The sequence below is a fragment of the Dermacentor variabilis genome, unplaced genomic scaffold, assembly GCF_050947875.1.
Source record: "Dermacentor variabilis isolate Ectoservices unplaced genomic scaffold, ASM5094787v1 scaffold_15, whole genome shotgun sequence".
Lineage (NCBI taxonomy): Eukaryota > Metazoa > Arthropoda > Arachnida > Ixodida > Ixodidae > Dermacentor > Dermacentor variabilis.
Genome location: NW_027460313.1, coordinates 5558058 through 5574590, shown reverse-complemented (window position 1 = coordinate 5574590; position 16533 = coordinate 5558058). Strand labels below are relative to the sequence as shown.

The window sequence follows — 16533 nt, the reverse complement described above, 5'->3', positions numbered from 1 at the left end:
TGGTAATAACCCCTCTGTCAGAACTATTTGGCATCTCTACTAGAAAGAAGCCCTACCTACACCTTCTGACATCATCTTAGCCATCTCCACTAAGCAAGCACATAATCCTGCTGGTATTTTTATTACAGAGGTTTTCACTAAAGATCTTCCAAGCAAGAACACTTTAGCATCTGATCATTCAGATGCTTTTAACTGGAACAACACAGTGCATCCATCATGCTTAACAGAAGTTTAGCTATTTTACTCGAAGCACAGTTAAAGCGTTTCATGTATGAAGTTTGTCATCTGCTTTCACTTGATCTTGCTGGTTACCTGATTGTGAGTTGCACTGAGATCAAACATTCTAATGGCCAACATCTTTCATCTGTGAAACGCAGAAAATTTTAGTGCACCTGTCAGTGTTGTTGCGGCATTCTTATATGTGATGATTAGGCTGCTGGCTGTTTAGCACTGTAGTAGCATTCTACAGGGTGATCATTTTTAAGTTTTATAAAATTTTAAAAAATGTCTTGTGGCAGATGGCATAATTCTTGTCCTTGAGCTAGATTATTTGAAGAGGTGGACATTACTAGCATGAGAAATCGAAACACATGTTCAACTAAATAAAAAATCACTAATTAACTCCATAACTAATTATTTTACTGTACATATTGCAATTGATGAATTGTAGCCAGTGAGCTTGGAAGACGTATGCATTTGAACTTCCAGGATGACACCAGTTTAGGAATATTTCCCTTATAAAGACAAATACAAAAGGGTGTTCCAGTTACTTTTGTGCATCAGTGTATAAAAGCACATTTTGTTAAAGAAGTAAGTGGAACAACAGTGCATTTTTACGGCAAGTTTGATGGTGCATATCTCCAAACTGGCGTCATTCTGGAAATCAATTCCAAGTGGATACACCTTGTAATCTCACTGGCTATGATTCGCAAATTACAATATGTGCCTCACATATGTGGTGGCGGTGGCAAACACTCCCAGGGTTCTACTAGGAAACATAAATACCCAAGAAAGTGGATGGGGAAACGCCGCCCGCAGTAGCTCAATTGGTAAAGCATCTAACGCGTAATGCTAAGACGTGGGTTCGTTCCCCACCTGCGGCAAGTTGTTTGTTCATCCACTTTGATTTCCATTAATTTATCATTTCTTTATTTCGTTTATTAATCACAGGTAATTTACCCTATATTGTCCTTGGTGTGAGTGTTTGCTGGCTTCTTAGGATATGATTAATAAACATCGAGTTCCTCGGTTAAGCCCCTTTCTTTTCGTTTATATGAGCCATCAACTAATTAATTCGAAAGATAATTTATAAAATTTTGTTAATTAGTTTAATATGTTTAGATTTCTCGGGCAAGATATATCTGCCTGTTTGAATATTCCTGCTCAAGGACTAGAATTATGCTATATGCAACAGGACTATATTTTAAAATTCCAAAAACTGAAAATCATTACCCTGTATAAAGACAGTGTGAATTTAAAAACAAGCTTCAGTGAACCTTATTGAATCTGCAAATGGCCAGTGTAACTAGCCTGATCATCCTGGAAATCTTTTGTAGCTTATAAACATAGTGCATTTCAATTCCACATTTAGGAGAGTAAATTTTTCTTAAAATCAGCTTTTTCTTTTTAACAGCTAGCATCCCTGCCAGTTTGCTTAAACATAATGTTGCATGACTGCAACAGTACTGCATCATCAGACTTTTTTTCTGCTCACAGTATCTAGTGATGTGTCTTTAGCAGCTGAGATAATTAATGTTCATGCAGATAAACATCATAAAACATTGCGATAACTGCCAAGAAAATGCAATCATGCGTTTTGTTTACAAAAGAGCATGTGCTCTACCTTCTGCCAGATTTGTTCTCCATGTCAGGCTACCACGGAACTTGCACAAGAGGCACCTTTTGCATCCATGAAGATATTTTATGAGGTTATGGTGGTGTCGAAACATGACATCAACCATAACACTTTAAACTATTTTACGAAACAGTTATTTGTACAAAGATATAAAAGGCACCAATCTTTAATTTATCACATCTCGTTTAGAGTGTCATAGTATAAAATTGGGTTAAACTAAAACAGGTACGCAAACGGGCTAGTTGGTATTGGTCTACGTTAGACAATGTGAACTCGACAAAGGATGGAGAAAGAGGCCATAGCATTTGTTCCATTTCTCGCCACTTTTGACGTCCTTTGTACAATTCTGCGCTGTCGAACATCACGGATCAACTAGTACAGATTGAAAAAAATATGTCATATGAGAAAGAAATGAAGAACAACATCAACCCCTCTCAAGGCACATGCATCAAAGGAGTCAGAGCATCATACGCATTACCTTTAAGTGCAAGAGTATTCTTTTTCTTAGGCAAACTGCATTTCTAGTTTCTTAAAGCCTATATATTTATTTGCCACAGCTATGGGAAAATCACAAGATAGAAAAAATGTGTTGGTGCAATTTCAGCTATTATGTACAACAACAGAGGCCAAAGCACAGGAACTCTCACTGCCCCTCTGTCTAAATGGTATTCAGTTTCATTTGTCATGTCCACTCCTATCCTGATGGCAGCAGAAGCAAGAAGACAGCAGCGTGGTTCAGAAAGTAGACGAAGGAGCTGATATCCTAGCTGACATAAAGAGTGAAAAAGGGAGCTGGTCAGGCCATGTAGTGCAGACTTGAGACATTAACTAGCGCGAAAAAGACAACGGACGACAGCTAGAAGCACACAGGACATAACTCTATGCTTCAACTGAAATTTTTGCTACACAGAAACATAGGATTCAGGGGATGCGACCTCGAGGCATGGAAGCAATATTCATCTTTCCTTTTCCCTGCCTGACACAGAAGGTATCGGAGCAAAGCGATGGACAGGTTAATTTCGAGATACGAACACTTTTATGGCGAGACAGGGAAGGGGTGCTTACACACCTATCACCCGCTTTTCGATGCAAGGTGCTTCGAATATTTTCATGTCGACCTGCCTCTAGAGCCGCCTTCGCAGATGAGTGCTTTGAAACTGCTCAGTGCATGAGCACCTACAACAATGATTGGCCAGATGGCCACCAGCCACTGACAGCTGCCCTATCTTTGTTCCCGCAAGCGGTCATTTAAACACCGACCTGTTTGGCTTGAGGAAACATAGGGCAGCTTTCAGTGCCTTAGTGGCTGGTGGCCACATGGCCAATAAGTGCCATACGTGCTCATGCACCGAGCAGTTTCAAAGCAATCGTGTGCTCAGGTAGCTCCAGGAGCAGGTACATAGGGAAATATACGAACCACTTTGCATCAAAAAAGCGGGGAATAGGTGTGTAAGCACCCGTCTCTGGCTCTTACCAGGAATGTTCGTAAGTGAAATTACCTGTTCATAAATTTGTTCCGATAGCTCCTGTGTTGTTTCTGTCCGTCGACATTGCGTGCATTCCATGTTTCTGTGTAGCGAAAATTTCATTTGAGATCTAGAGTTCTTCCTTATGTGCTTCTTGATGTTGTCTTTTTCACGCTAGTTATTGGTGTCTCAAGTCTGCAATGAGCACCAACTAGCCCAAGTGCCTTCTTCAACCATGTAATGCATAGGCAGATAACCGGTGGCACGTTCGAGTTACAGAATGGATGCCAAGGGAAGAGAAGGGTAGTCAAGGACGGTAGAGACGTAGACTATGATGAAGTCAGAAAATTTGCAGGCTTCACTTCGAATCAGCTAGCGCAAGACAGAGATAATCAGAGCTCACTGGGTGAAGTCTTCATCCTCCGGTGAAAAAAATACGAAGGCCAATTGTGATGAAAAAGTGTACCTGTCGGCTCAGACGTCTTCACTGTGTTTTCAGCAATGTGTAGGCCCAAGACAGCCAGTCGGTTCCCATGCAATTGCTTCATGCTGACTGTAACTGCATGGGCACAAGAAAACAACTCACCATTAATACCACCCGAGATTGACCACTCAATAAAAGAACCTCTCAAAACTGCAAATACAATTAAGCATTTACCAGCTTAATACATACACATATAAAGGCCAAGAATAGTTAGAATAGTGATACACTTTATAACTAGACATTAAAATAAGGTAGTGAAACGTACCATAACCATAGGACGTTCAGTGCAATTCATTTCAGAAATACTGTTGACAACTGACAGGACGCCTTAGGCAGGGTTCAGTCACACAACAAGAAAACATAAATAGTAGTAGCAGAGTCCTTCCATTCTTTTTCTGGTCACGAAACTGCCGCCTCAGTTTCATATAGAGCCAGCGCCCGCCGCTAGAGTGCAACCGTGCATGAGAGGGCATGCGAACGCCGCTACCGCTATGGTTGTGTGTGGGGCAGCCTCGGTATTCTAGCTTTCTCGACTTCCTCAACCATCGCTTTAGTTTCACGTAACTATTTTTAACATTGAATATGCTTAAATTACTGCCTGAGCGCGTCTTCTGCCATGATATGAGCGCCTGGGACGAAAAAAAGAAGCCGCACATAACATGGAGCTTGAGGCGGTCTCCGACAAAAAAAAATTAAACAAAAAATCTGGGATTTTAAGAGCCAGAACCGCGATACGATTATGAGGCACGCCGTAGTGGGGGAATGAGGATTAATTTTGACCACCTGGGATCTTTTAAAATGCACCTAAATTTAAGTAAACGGAAATAAATGTCTGAATGAGATTTAGATAGGATTAATGCAAGACAAACTTCGCTACTACATGTCTTTAAAATGCACCTAAATTTAAATAAACTGGTGTTTTGCATTTTGCCCCCGGCGAAATGCGTCCGCTGTACACGGCCGGGTGGTCTCGGTCCCGATTTCTGCATCATCGCCGTTCGCCTCAACACTTCAGTGGGCTCCGCTTTTTAATATTTGCCTGAAATTAAACACCGCGCATTCGCAACAAAGCGCGAGTGGTCCCACTTATCACCAGATGCAAACATATGGGCTGTGACCCCCGGTTACCAGTAAGTAAGCGCCAACTCTCCGTTGCGCATAGCGCCAGATTGTTCGCCGAGCACAGCTATTAACTTTATGTTAAACTGTGGCAAAGAAGGACTCTCACTGTGGGCAGTATCTTATAAGGAGATCAAAAGAATCAAATTGTTATTGCAAAGGGCTGCTACCGTAGAATACTTAATGACAAAGAAAAGGAAATTGAGCTGCTCCGTGCGCTTAAGATTTCTTTGCAAAGCGATGCCATTTCTGAATGAGATTTAGGTAGGATTAATGCAAGACAAACTTCGCTACTAAATGTCTTTGGTGCGGCTTTTAGCAACGGATTAAGGCGAACGTGGAGTGTTGGGACCTGCGCAGTTGAAACTAGCTGTATTGTAATTAGGCAATTGCCTTAGCAAGCAGTCGTTTAGAAGCGTCAGTAAGCCCAGCAATTATTCACGCTGCTCGTGGTTTCGACGCAGAATCGACGAGACTAGGTATCTTGGTTCTTAATGCGCAACTCTTTACAATATGTTAAAAACTTTATAATTCGAATAAGAAATAGAACGTGTTGGTGCAAAAACAACATGCAAGCACGATCATTTATTTAACATGTAAAATAAGCGGAGCAAAATACAGACAGCACAGAGGCGTCCGGTCACGAATGGTCCACCATTCACAATGCAAGAAGTTTGTTAAAAGCATGACACCGATATATTAAGCGTAAAGAAATAACATCAAACGTGGGAGATATGCATTGGGGGGCAGGAAACAAACACCAAACGAATGGCAATAAATACAGAATGCATAATCGATTGTTTCTATAAACAAGAAAGTGTAAAGCATAAGCATTTCATAACACATGGAAAAACAACTCTCAAATAACAAATGAACACAAGTAGCCACATCACAAATGTAGCATTTTTTTAAATGGCTTGTTAGAGATACTACCATTCTACTTCTTCAGCTGTTACTTGCAACACGTGTTCGGCATCGTTGTCCAACCCCGCAACTTCAACTAAACAGCCCAGCACTCGAAAAATGGCGCAGCACATGCACAGAACGCACCCGATCACTCAGCTCGCCTCGCACTGTGCACGCGTTTCGGTACGCGAACGATGCCCTCTGTGGCACAGTGGCGCCGCATCGCGGCACCTTTGGGCAGCATATGAACCTCTCCCATAGCGTGACGGCGGAGTTTCGGGACCAGAAAAACATGGAAGCACTCTGGTAGTAGTAATAAGCATGCCTGCGTGAAAACAAGAAACGAGTTCAAAGACGAGAAAAAAATTGATTACGCTCGGTGTGCTTATTTATACAAAAAGATAAATTTATAAACAAATAGCGCAACCACGCGTTCATCCGCAACAGCACGAGAGCTTCTAGAACAAACGAGCACAACTTAAAACGAAGGATAAGTACATAGCCGCGATGGTCGTGGTTCTTTTGTTTTGCATTAGTTCTACTCATCAAGGCACAAGCATAGCAAGCTACCTTTGCCATTACCTCCCACGTGACCTCCGGCAAAATAAAATAAAAAAGAATTGAGTGCAAGTACACAAACGACGTTTAATACGGTTGTCACACTGCACACTTTTGGCCGCGATCAATCCTGACTGGGATCGAATTTCTGGACGCGTTTGGCTTCGTTGCACAATCTGCGGACGGGAGGCAATCGCGGTCGAAAATTTCGATCCAGAACGGGCTCAATCGTGGCCGAAAGTGGCCGTGTGATACCGGTGTTTGCGCCCATCTTTGGTAACAGAATGAACCAATTATTCAAACCAAAGTATTATTTACCAAAGTATTATTATTGTCCCAGCAATGTTTAATTTACTCCCTCAAAGCATACAAGATGTGAAAACGAAATATGGTCTTATAAAGGCTCTTAGACACTTTAATGCGTGATGGGAAGCCTGTCATATTGTGCTTTTTTTTTCTCACTGTTGTCTAATGTGTTTCTGATGGCTCTGTCGCTGTCTGCCAGGCACTGCCGTTCAAGCCTACTGTGGCTTTGGCAGGCCCGATTTCTTCCACTGTAATGATTCTCAAGTCATCAATAAAGTATTATTATTATTATTATTATTACCTGCCTGCGCCGAATACTGACGCGTAGCAGTACTTAATTCTCTACACCTCTAGTTGAGGACACGTGAACAATGAAACGTTCATTTTTTTTTTCTTTTTCACATTCGGTGCCCGTAGGCTACGCCTGGAGTACATATACTACACTCGCATCCAACACACCTTGTGCTGTCCTTTAAAGAAATTATGCGAAACTTACTACCACAATGAGTCAATGACGCACCATAAAACGCGACGGTGACTATGTACAGCCGCGGCCACGTCTGTGTAATGCGCGCGAGCAGACGGCCTTGCTCTGCGGGGCGACACCGTGCGGCAGTTGCGGGATCTGACGCACTGTGCCCAGGAGCATGCGCGGCCTAATAGACATGCAGGTCGGCGCACGCTGCTTTAAACCGGAAATTATGTTGGTAAGCGCACGTGTTTTGCCGGTTGTGCGCATTACCCGAGGGCGCCATCTTACTACGCGCGATGGCAAGGGAATTGCGCACGTGAGTGATAGCGTGTGCGATTCTGTCAGGGCACTTGATATGAAAAACAATGTCTTCACCAATCCCAGATAACGTTATCGGCCAATGAAATGACAACATCGCATGCGTGCAGCCTATATTAGACTAGAAGTCAAACCTTTTCGCAGAATTTATTCGCAGTGGCTCCCCGACTCACAGCGGATGAGAGACGCGCAACTGCTATAAGCGGCGCACAATGTCCCAGAGAGCGATATGTGCAGCTACCCGGCGACTTATGCGCACAGTTAACAGGGTCCTTCAGGCTGCTTATTATGAAGGACGAATTAGTGATGCTCCTCGTGAAAATCGACAGGGGGTGACATCGGAAGATGAGGACCGCTTAATCGTGGCAGCAGCTGTGACCGATCCTTACCTCAGCGCCAGAGAAATAAGGGACGAAGTTGGGATCGGAAACATAGCCTTGGGACAATCAAGAAACCGCTTCACGAAGCCGGTGTAAGAAGCAGAGTGTCAGCGCAAAAAAGTGATGCTGGATGAAAGACACCGCAATGAGCGACTTTAATTTGCGTCTGCGGTGGAGTCTTGGTGCCCGAACAACTGGCGCGCGGTTGTGTTCACGGATGAGGCCTCGTTCTGCACCCGTTGGGACCAGCAGAGGAGGGTGTGGCGTCCGCGCAACTGCCGGCATGTCACGCATTCCTATACCGCTGTTACTGGCTGCGAGCACTGGGTAGTTCCCTGCTTCTTTCAGGAACAGCGTTGCTTGAAAATGAAAACGCCTTTTGTGTAGTCTCAAGCTTCCAAGCAGTTATGGCATGTAATACGATGATATTTAACTTCAGCATTGCAACTAATAGCTTTTTTTCTTCCTGCGTAGTTTCGGAGTTAGCCTTACTCAGCGAAGTTTTAAATGACATCAAGCACTTTCAATTCGTTTTTTTTTTTGTAACGTGGTCCATGCTGGTTTACCAAAAAATGTCAACGCAATAGCTGTTAGTTTAATTCGTATGTCGATGATGCATCTCCTGTAGGTACGAGGAGCGCTATGTCTTAGGTACTCGCTCAAGCGGGCGCACCACTGTTCACGTGTGGGGCGCGGTCAGCCACACAGGTTCGGGACGATTGCATCGGTTTTCAGGGAAGATGACCTCTGAAACGTACATGGACGTTTTGGAGACAGTGTTATTCGGCATGTTCTCGATGGCCCCTTCCCGGATGGACTTTACTGGCTACAACAGGACAACGCACCCATCCACACATCAAAGGCAGTGCAGAAGACGTTGGACAATTTGGGTGTGACAAGGCTAAAATGGCCTGCGAGAAGTCCTGATTTAAATATCATAGAAAATGTATAGGGAATGATGAAGTCAAATCTAGCCAAAAAAGCAGGTCTAACCGCAGCCACCACTGACGAGCTTTGGTTAGCTATTAAAGAGGAGTGGGACCGTCTCCGACAGCTGCCAGACCTTGTGAATCAGCTGTACGACTCGCTTCCCTAGAGGATCGAAACTGTGAAACAGAATCGTGGAAGACCCATTTTCTACTGGAATATACCCACCATTTCTCGTTGCATATTTTCGCATTAATAAAAGTTGTTCTTCAGTGTTTCCATGTTTATTTTTAAAAAGTAGAAGTCGTCGTGTAAACTAATGATCTAACGAAGCGGTCATTGCTGCTCTAATGGCTATGGTATTGAGCATAATGCAGTTTTCTCAAAAGAACGACAAGGGAGCCACAGAAAGACGGGGATTTGAAGTAGTCCGCAGCGGCCTAACAAGGGGAACATCAGGAAGGAGGCAAAGTTTTAGCCACAAGACCCCTTGTGGAAACGGTGTCCGTAGGCTGAGGCTTCTATTCTTCGGCAATGGCTGAACACGCCACGTCCTGTAATAAATAATGTTGAGCCAAAATACAAAATAACGCATTATCTAAAAGCGCCAAGGGCAGGCAGAAGACGGCATCGAAAAATTAACGCCTCGAATTTCTTTTTTACGCTGTTGTTGGCGTTATCGTTTTTTCGTATCACCGCATAATCGGAACGGCCAGAAAGCACGCATAGTTTGTTGTGAGAGTCGGGCGCATGTTATCAGCTGAAACGCGTAATCTTTTGGTATGGCGATACCGAGAGCGCCCTGAGGAGGCGTACATATTCGGTTAAACAACTGCCCGTTTCAACGTTGCCACTCGTGCAATGCAGTTCTGCATGTATATTAGGCCGCGCATGCTCCTGGGCACAGTGCGTCAGATCCCGCAACTGCCGCACGGTGTCGCCCCGCAGAGCAAGGCCGTCTGCTCGCGCGCTCTACACTGGTGTGGCCGCGGCTGTACGTACCTTTTACATGAGCAGTCCATGCGCCTTGCAAAAGGCCCTCGGTTTGAAGGCAGAGCGCTGTCCCGATGTGTACTCTGGGCACGCAATTTCGTTTACGTAGTGGATGGACTATGTTGACGATGGATTCCGCCGAAAAACAAAACGTCCTCTTCATCACTGTTCAGGCCGAATGGAAGATGTTTTCTCCTTCCCCACGAATGACGGCCGTCGTAGGCGTAGTAAACACACTATCACAAAGAAACACCGATGTCGTAGGCCGCTGCTGCCTTTCTTTCTCACGCATAATCGCGTCGCCTTCACTCCGGACGCTCACTTCGCGTCGATGAGCACAAAAGTACACGAAAACAACGAGGTGGTACAACCTAAACGCAGCAAAAAACGATCTAATTACTCACAACTTCAAGAATCTCACGGAGAACACACATGCACCCGGCGGCGCGCCGCGGGACGTAGCAAATGATGTAGCGTCGATAGCAGCCACACCCGTCGGGGAAGTTATTTCAATTTCGGTTTCGTTTTCAAGGCATAAAAACAAATATTCTTTTAAACTACGTGTGTATATTACTTTCCAAGCTATTCAGTTTACGCTAGCTCTAAGCCATTTTCTGTAGTTTCACTGGAAATTTATTCGCAGAAACATTGGCTGATATCAAATTAAATGGAATGGCAAAGGTGGGCTGGTAACTCCGTGTAAGTAAATTCATTTTCTGGATTTTTGTTTTTTTGCTTGGACGTTCATTTGTAAAGAGACGTGGCCCTTCCTCATTGTATAAGATGCAGAGGTACTTGCGAGTCTGTTTTTTTCTTTTATGCACAGAGAAAGAGAGAGAGAAAAAAAGCTTCAATTGGCATTTTAAAGAAGTTCAAAATGCTCATATTTCTTAAATGGTGTGCTCATGCAAATTTTGAATAGCTTGGACGAACGACAGATATAGTAGCACTTGCATAATAGCTTTCTAAATGTATAGGCGATACGAAGAAATTTCACATGTGCAGAATTACGCGAAAACCTTAAGTTTCCAAGTACGAAAAGTCTTTCTTTGCGTGGTGTCGTGAATGTGCAACCGAAGCGAATCCAGTTATCGGGTTCTTTTTTTTTTTTAAGAGCGGGTGAGCGAATGGGGCCGATGACCGCTCAAAAGAAAGAACAAATATAACGACTCCCCTTTGGTGGAAAGCACCGTGAGTTGTCGTTGCTATAATCTGATGTCGGTCTTTGTCTTACTGCAGTTGCTTAGAATAGCAGTTTCACGTGTAATGAGGAAGATATATTCACAATCGAGGTATTTTTTGCATGCGGTATGCATGTCATTTTCAACCCAACTACTCTCGCCCTTAAACTACCGCTAGTAGAGCAATTTAGTATTGTACGCATTCAATAGATGCGCCTATACCATCGCCGAACCCCTTTGCTCGGCGAGGGTGCAGCTTTGGTAAAGGCTACTGAATTACAACAATTTCATGGCAAAGTGTGGCAACTGTGATGACATTTCGTCTGGGTATTCGCTTTAAGCAATCTCTTGCCTCCCCTTAGTACCATACTATCTCTACTCTGCGCTGTTGCATGCGAGTACAAAAGTAAGCGCTGCACCTTCTGCACTACTTTTGTGGAGGGGGGGTAGAGGGATGCGGCTAACGCGTAGTTAGTCTTCCAGAGGGCATTGTGTCGATGGCCAGGGTGTTTCAGTGGGCATTGCGATGGCCAAAGAGAATTGTAGCGATGCCCACGAAGTTCTCGCTAAAAGGGCTCACACACGCCATCCCCGCGTCCCTCTCGTGTTCATTATGCATGCTATCAAACCACCCACCGACACGGCTGGCCAGCCAGTGACAGCAGCAGTAGCAGAATTGGAAAGGGAGGAGGCATAGAAAGCTTAGCTTTAAAATCTGGCAGAACGCCCCTGTGCACACTGTAACGTGCAATCCAGAGCTCTTGTGTTTTGACAAAATTCAATGTCGTTCTACAAAGTATTTCTTTCCCGTATTCAGCATGTGCACCTATCCTACCGTCTCACGAGGGGAGACGGGCGAGTCTCGCGCAGGTCTGCATATGCCAAGACATCGCGAACGTACTTGGAAAGTGGGCAATAGCGCGCACACTAAAAAAAAATGCGTCGTCACTGTCCCGTGAACAAAGATGGGTCTGCAAATACCCCGCTAATTTCTGGAATCTCGTATCTACAATGATTGGCTTAATGTCCTATTCATGCATGCAATAATACTGTCTCCAGTTTGGGAGGGGAGATATTTGAGTAAATAGCGCTGTTCGTCGGTGTTATAAATACTGTACGCACCGCAAGTTGTACGTTCGTTCTCTATACTTTCTTATATTATTCTCCCTTTCTTTTTCAGCACTCCGTTCTGGCAGCTGTTTGTAAGCCAGTAGAACTTACTGTTGTAGCGGGTGGCAGAGTGACGGAGACGATCCAAGAGCACGTACCGCATTGTTTTATTTCAGTGACAGCGAACTAGATATATAGGCTGCTTGCCTATGACGTAACATAAAAAGAACGAATCATGTTTGACACGTGTGGCACAGCACTTCATATCACTTCTCCCTTTCTTTTAAAACTGCAGTCTTTGCACGGGTCTTCGTTGTCGGGTAGACCTCCGTAAGACCGGCGGACTTGGGGGAGAGAGCCTGTTCGGCTGGGAGGGACGTTGGAGGTGTTGTCGAAGGAACAGGCGCAGCGCCACTTGCTTCTGGAGTGGCCAGGCTGCACCGGCCTTCTGGCGTTGTCGTGGGCCGATTCTTGTTGTCCGGGCTTGGTTGAAGCGAGTCGGGAGCCTCCGCTTTTGGGGTCACGGGTGACAAAGGCACGCGACGGAAAATTTGGTCGAAGTGACGTCTGGCTAGGCCATCTGGAGTGTCGACCGTTACAAGGCTTGAACCCTCTATGCTCTTGACGATGCCTGGACGCCAACGTTTCCCTTGGCCAAAGTCGCGCACCCACACCTGGTCGCCGGACTGGAATCTGGGAGGCTGCGAGTAACTTCGAGGTAGAGAAGGGACGCAAGTATTCAAGCGTGAACGAATTTGGTAGTTCAGCTGCATCTCTGAAGGAGACTTGCCGCACGATAGTGTGGTACGTCGATAGCCTAGGAGCACTCGCGCTAGTTTTGTTTCGAGATCGTTCACCATCGAGTGCTTAAGAAGGCCATCCCTTTATTTTGCGGACCGCACGCTCTGCGAGACCATTAGATTGTGGGTGGTACGGCGAACTACGTAGATGAGTTATGTTGTTGACAGTCATGAACTGGGAAAACTGCTGACTTGCAAACTGATGCCCGTTATCTGATACAACTGTTTGCGGCAAGCCAAAACGCGCGAACAATTCTCGAAGCCGCGCAATTGTGACATCTGTGGTCGCCGACTTGACGGGAAGTGCCTGAATCCATTTACTATGAGAGTCGACGACTATCAACAGCATGCGTCCCTCTATCGGTCCGGCGTAATCAATGTGAAGCCTTCACCATTTGGTTCCCGTTTCTGGCCAACAGATAGGAACCTGTCGATGGGGCATTGGCTGAGCTTGTACACATGAGATGCACGAACGTGCCATGCTGTCGATCTCGCCATCCAACCCAGGCCACCAGAACAGCGTCCGAGCCAGTCTTTTCATCGCAGATTTACCCTGGTGTGACCGATGTAGCTCAGCGAGCATGGAGACTCGCGCTTTGCGGGGTACGACGATGCGATGACCCCAGTAGAGCAGGCCTACACTTGACAGCTCCAGTCTTCTGCAAAAATAAGGTTGAAGGTGATTGTGACACGGTGACAAGCGTTTAGGCCATCCATTTAGTACAAAGTGCTGCACAACACTAAGGTTTTCATCTCCGTTTGTCAGCGCCCGTATGGCATCCGCTGGCACGAACGAGCTGTCAAGGGTCTCTGAAGACAACACGTATTCTTGTAAGGTGCCCGATCGACAAACGTCTGTTATTGGCACGGGCAAGCGGCTGAGTGCGTCCGCGTTGGCGTTTTCGTTGCCGGCCTTGTACTCTATGCGGTAGCTATATTGGCTTAGAAACAGAGCCCATCTCTGAATACGTGCCGACGCCATTAGGGACACAGGTCGATCTTCTCGTAGAAGTCCCATCAGTGGTTGGTGGTCCGTGACCAATATAATCTCGTGGCCCAGCAGGTAATCTCGAAACTTTGTTACTCCGAATACCAGTGCGAGCGCTTCCTTCTCGAGCTGAGAATAATGCTTTTCGGCGTGTGTTAACGTGCGTGAACGGAAGGCAATGGGCTTATCCAATTTTCCAATTCGGTGCGAGATTACGGCACCTAAACCCGAAGGTGACGCATCGCGTTCCAAACGCACTGGTTGGTTGGGATCGAAATACGTCAGAACAGGCGAACTCAGAAGTGTTTGTTTAGCCTTGAGATATGAATTTTCCTGCGCCGTTCCCCAGTGCCATTTATGCTCTTTTTCAAGCAAAAGATACAACGGCGCCAGCATCGTTGACATGTGGGGCAAGAACCGGTGATAAGTCAACAGACCGAAGAACGAGCGCAGTTCGCTCACATTCGTAAGCCGTGGCGAGTCGCGTATCGCTGCTAGGTTCTTCTCAAGCGGATGCAAGCCGTCTTTGTCAATGCGATGGCCCAGGTAGACGATTGAGTCTTTCCGAAAACGGCATTTTGCGGCCTTCAGCTTGATACCATTTTCTTGAAGCCTGCGCAAAACGTCCCGACGCATTGAGCCAGTATCGTCTTGACGTTCCGCTATCAATACATCGTCTAAATACACCTGCACGGCTGGAAGACCGGCCAGGACCATTTCCATGCGCCGCTGAAAAATCGCGGGAGCCGAGGCAACTCCAAACGGAAGACGGTTATAGCAGAACAGCCCCTTGCGAGTGTTTATCACGGCCAACTTCCTCACCTCCTCATCCAAAGGGAGTTGGTTATATGCATCCTTAAGGTCCAGTGTTGTGAAAAATGATCCCCCACGTAGGGACGCGACAATGTCTTCAATGTTTGGTAAAGGGTACTGCTCAGATATGCACGCAGCATTGATTGTGGTTTTGAAATCACCGCAGATCCGAAGGGAACCGCCTTTCTTCAGTACTGGTACGATTGGCGCAGCCCACTCAGAATGTGCTATGGGCGATAATATGCCTTGCTCTACTAAATGGTCCAGCTCAGTTTCCACTTTTTCACGAAGAGCATAAGGAATGGACCGCGCCTTGTGGAGGTTCGGTTAGGAGCCTTCTCGAATGTGGAATTTCTCAGGTGGCCCCTGAATGTTTCCAAGTCCTGGTTCAAAAAGGGCAGGAAACTGTGCTGAGGCTGTCGGGATCTGCTGACGTCGATTGAACCGTAGCGAGAAACCGGGACGGCAAAAGCGAGAACGCTTGGATTAAGTCCCTTCCGCAAAGGCTGGGACCCGAGCAGCCTGTAACTATCAGTGTGACAGGTACAGTCTTCCCCGCAAAATGGGCTTCAAGGTGCAGTTCACCGACAATGGGTAGCTTGCCCAAGTAACATTTGAGCGTGTGTTTGCATTTCGATAAGCGTGGCCAACTCAGACGGTGCTTTAGATACACCTCCTGCGGAATGATAGAAAATGGTGATCCCGTGTCAATAATCATGTTCAAGGGCACGCCACCCCAGCGGATAACTCTGCGGAACGCCTGGAGCAAAGATTTCGTTTCCCGCGATTCCTGCAATGTGAAGACTGATGGAATATCGCCTTCCTCCGTTTCGGATACAGCGCTCTCATAATGAACTGCGTTAGAGACGCCATCGCGCCTACGACCAGCCCGGAGCCCCGACTGGGAGCGGCATTTTCTTGCCAAATGACCAATCTTCCGACAGCGGAAACACTGCTCCTTTTTGTGCGGACAGTCGCTTGCTTCGTGATCGTAGTATCCGCAGCGTGCGCACTCAGTATGGCTTTGCTTATCTTTGGTGAAGGTGTGATATCGGCGCGATTTACTCGCTACAGTGCACACCGCTGCCTCATTATCAGGTCTAGTCATGGCGCTTACTTCCAGTGCGGCTATCTCTGCCGCTATGGCAATCGTTTTAGCTTGAGCAAGTGTGAGCTCAGCTTTTGCAAGCAGCGTCTGCTGCACCGCCCGATTTCGGATGCCACAAACAATGCGGTCCCGTAACATACAGTCCAAACTGGTGCCGAAGTGACAATCCGCAAGCTTGCGTAGCTCAACAACATAGTCCCGGACAGATTCGCCTGCAGCCTGATCCCTTGTAAAGAACTTGTAACTTACGGCAACCTCATTAGTCTTCGGCGCATAGTGGTTATTTAGGATGGTAAATGCGTCCTTGTAACTCAGGGCGTTTACTTTCTGGGGGGCGCACTGTCCAGCAAGAACGCCTACAGTCTTCGTTGACAGTGTCGAAACCAAGAGCGCCCTTTTCTTGTCATCTGTCTTAATATCATTTGCTTCAAAAAATGCCTCCAGTAGAGTCAAGTAAATATCCCACTTATCTTGATTTTCGTCGAAACTTGGGGTACCGAGGTTCGTAGCCAGGGCCATGACCGCCGATGCTCCGTAGACTCGATTACTTTCAGTACCCAGCAGGACTCCCAGCGCTACCGAGACGCCACTGTTCATGGCGGGGGCTCCGCGGGGTGGTCACCCTCGTCGCCACTGTTTTAGCGGGTGGCAGAGTGACGGAGACGATCCAAGAGCACGTACCGCACTGTTTTATTTCAGTGACAGCGAACTAGATATATAGGCTGCTTGCCTATGACGTAACATAAAAA

The 16533-nt window shown here is 46.1% G+C and overlaps 1 protein-coding gene across 1 annotated transcript in view; it reads left to right on the top strand.

Moving 5' to 3' along the window:
* Positions 1-16533, top strand: part of LOC142567978 (tachykinin-like peptides receptor 86C) — a 600605-nt gene that overhangs the window by 360445 nt on the left and 223627 nt on the right. The gene's annotated exons all lie outside the window — the stretch shown is intronic.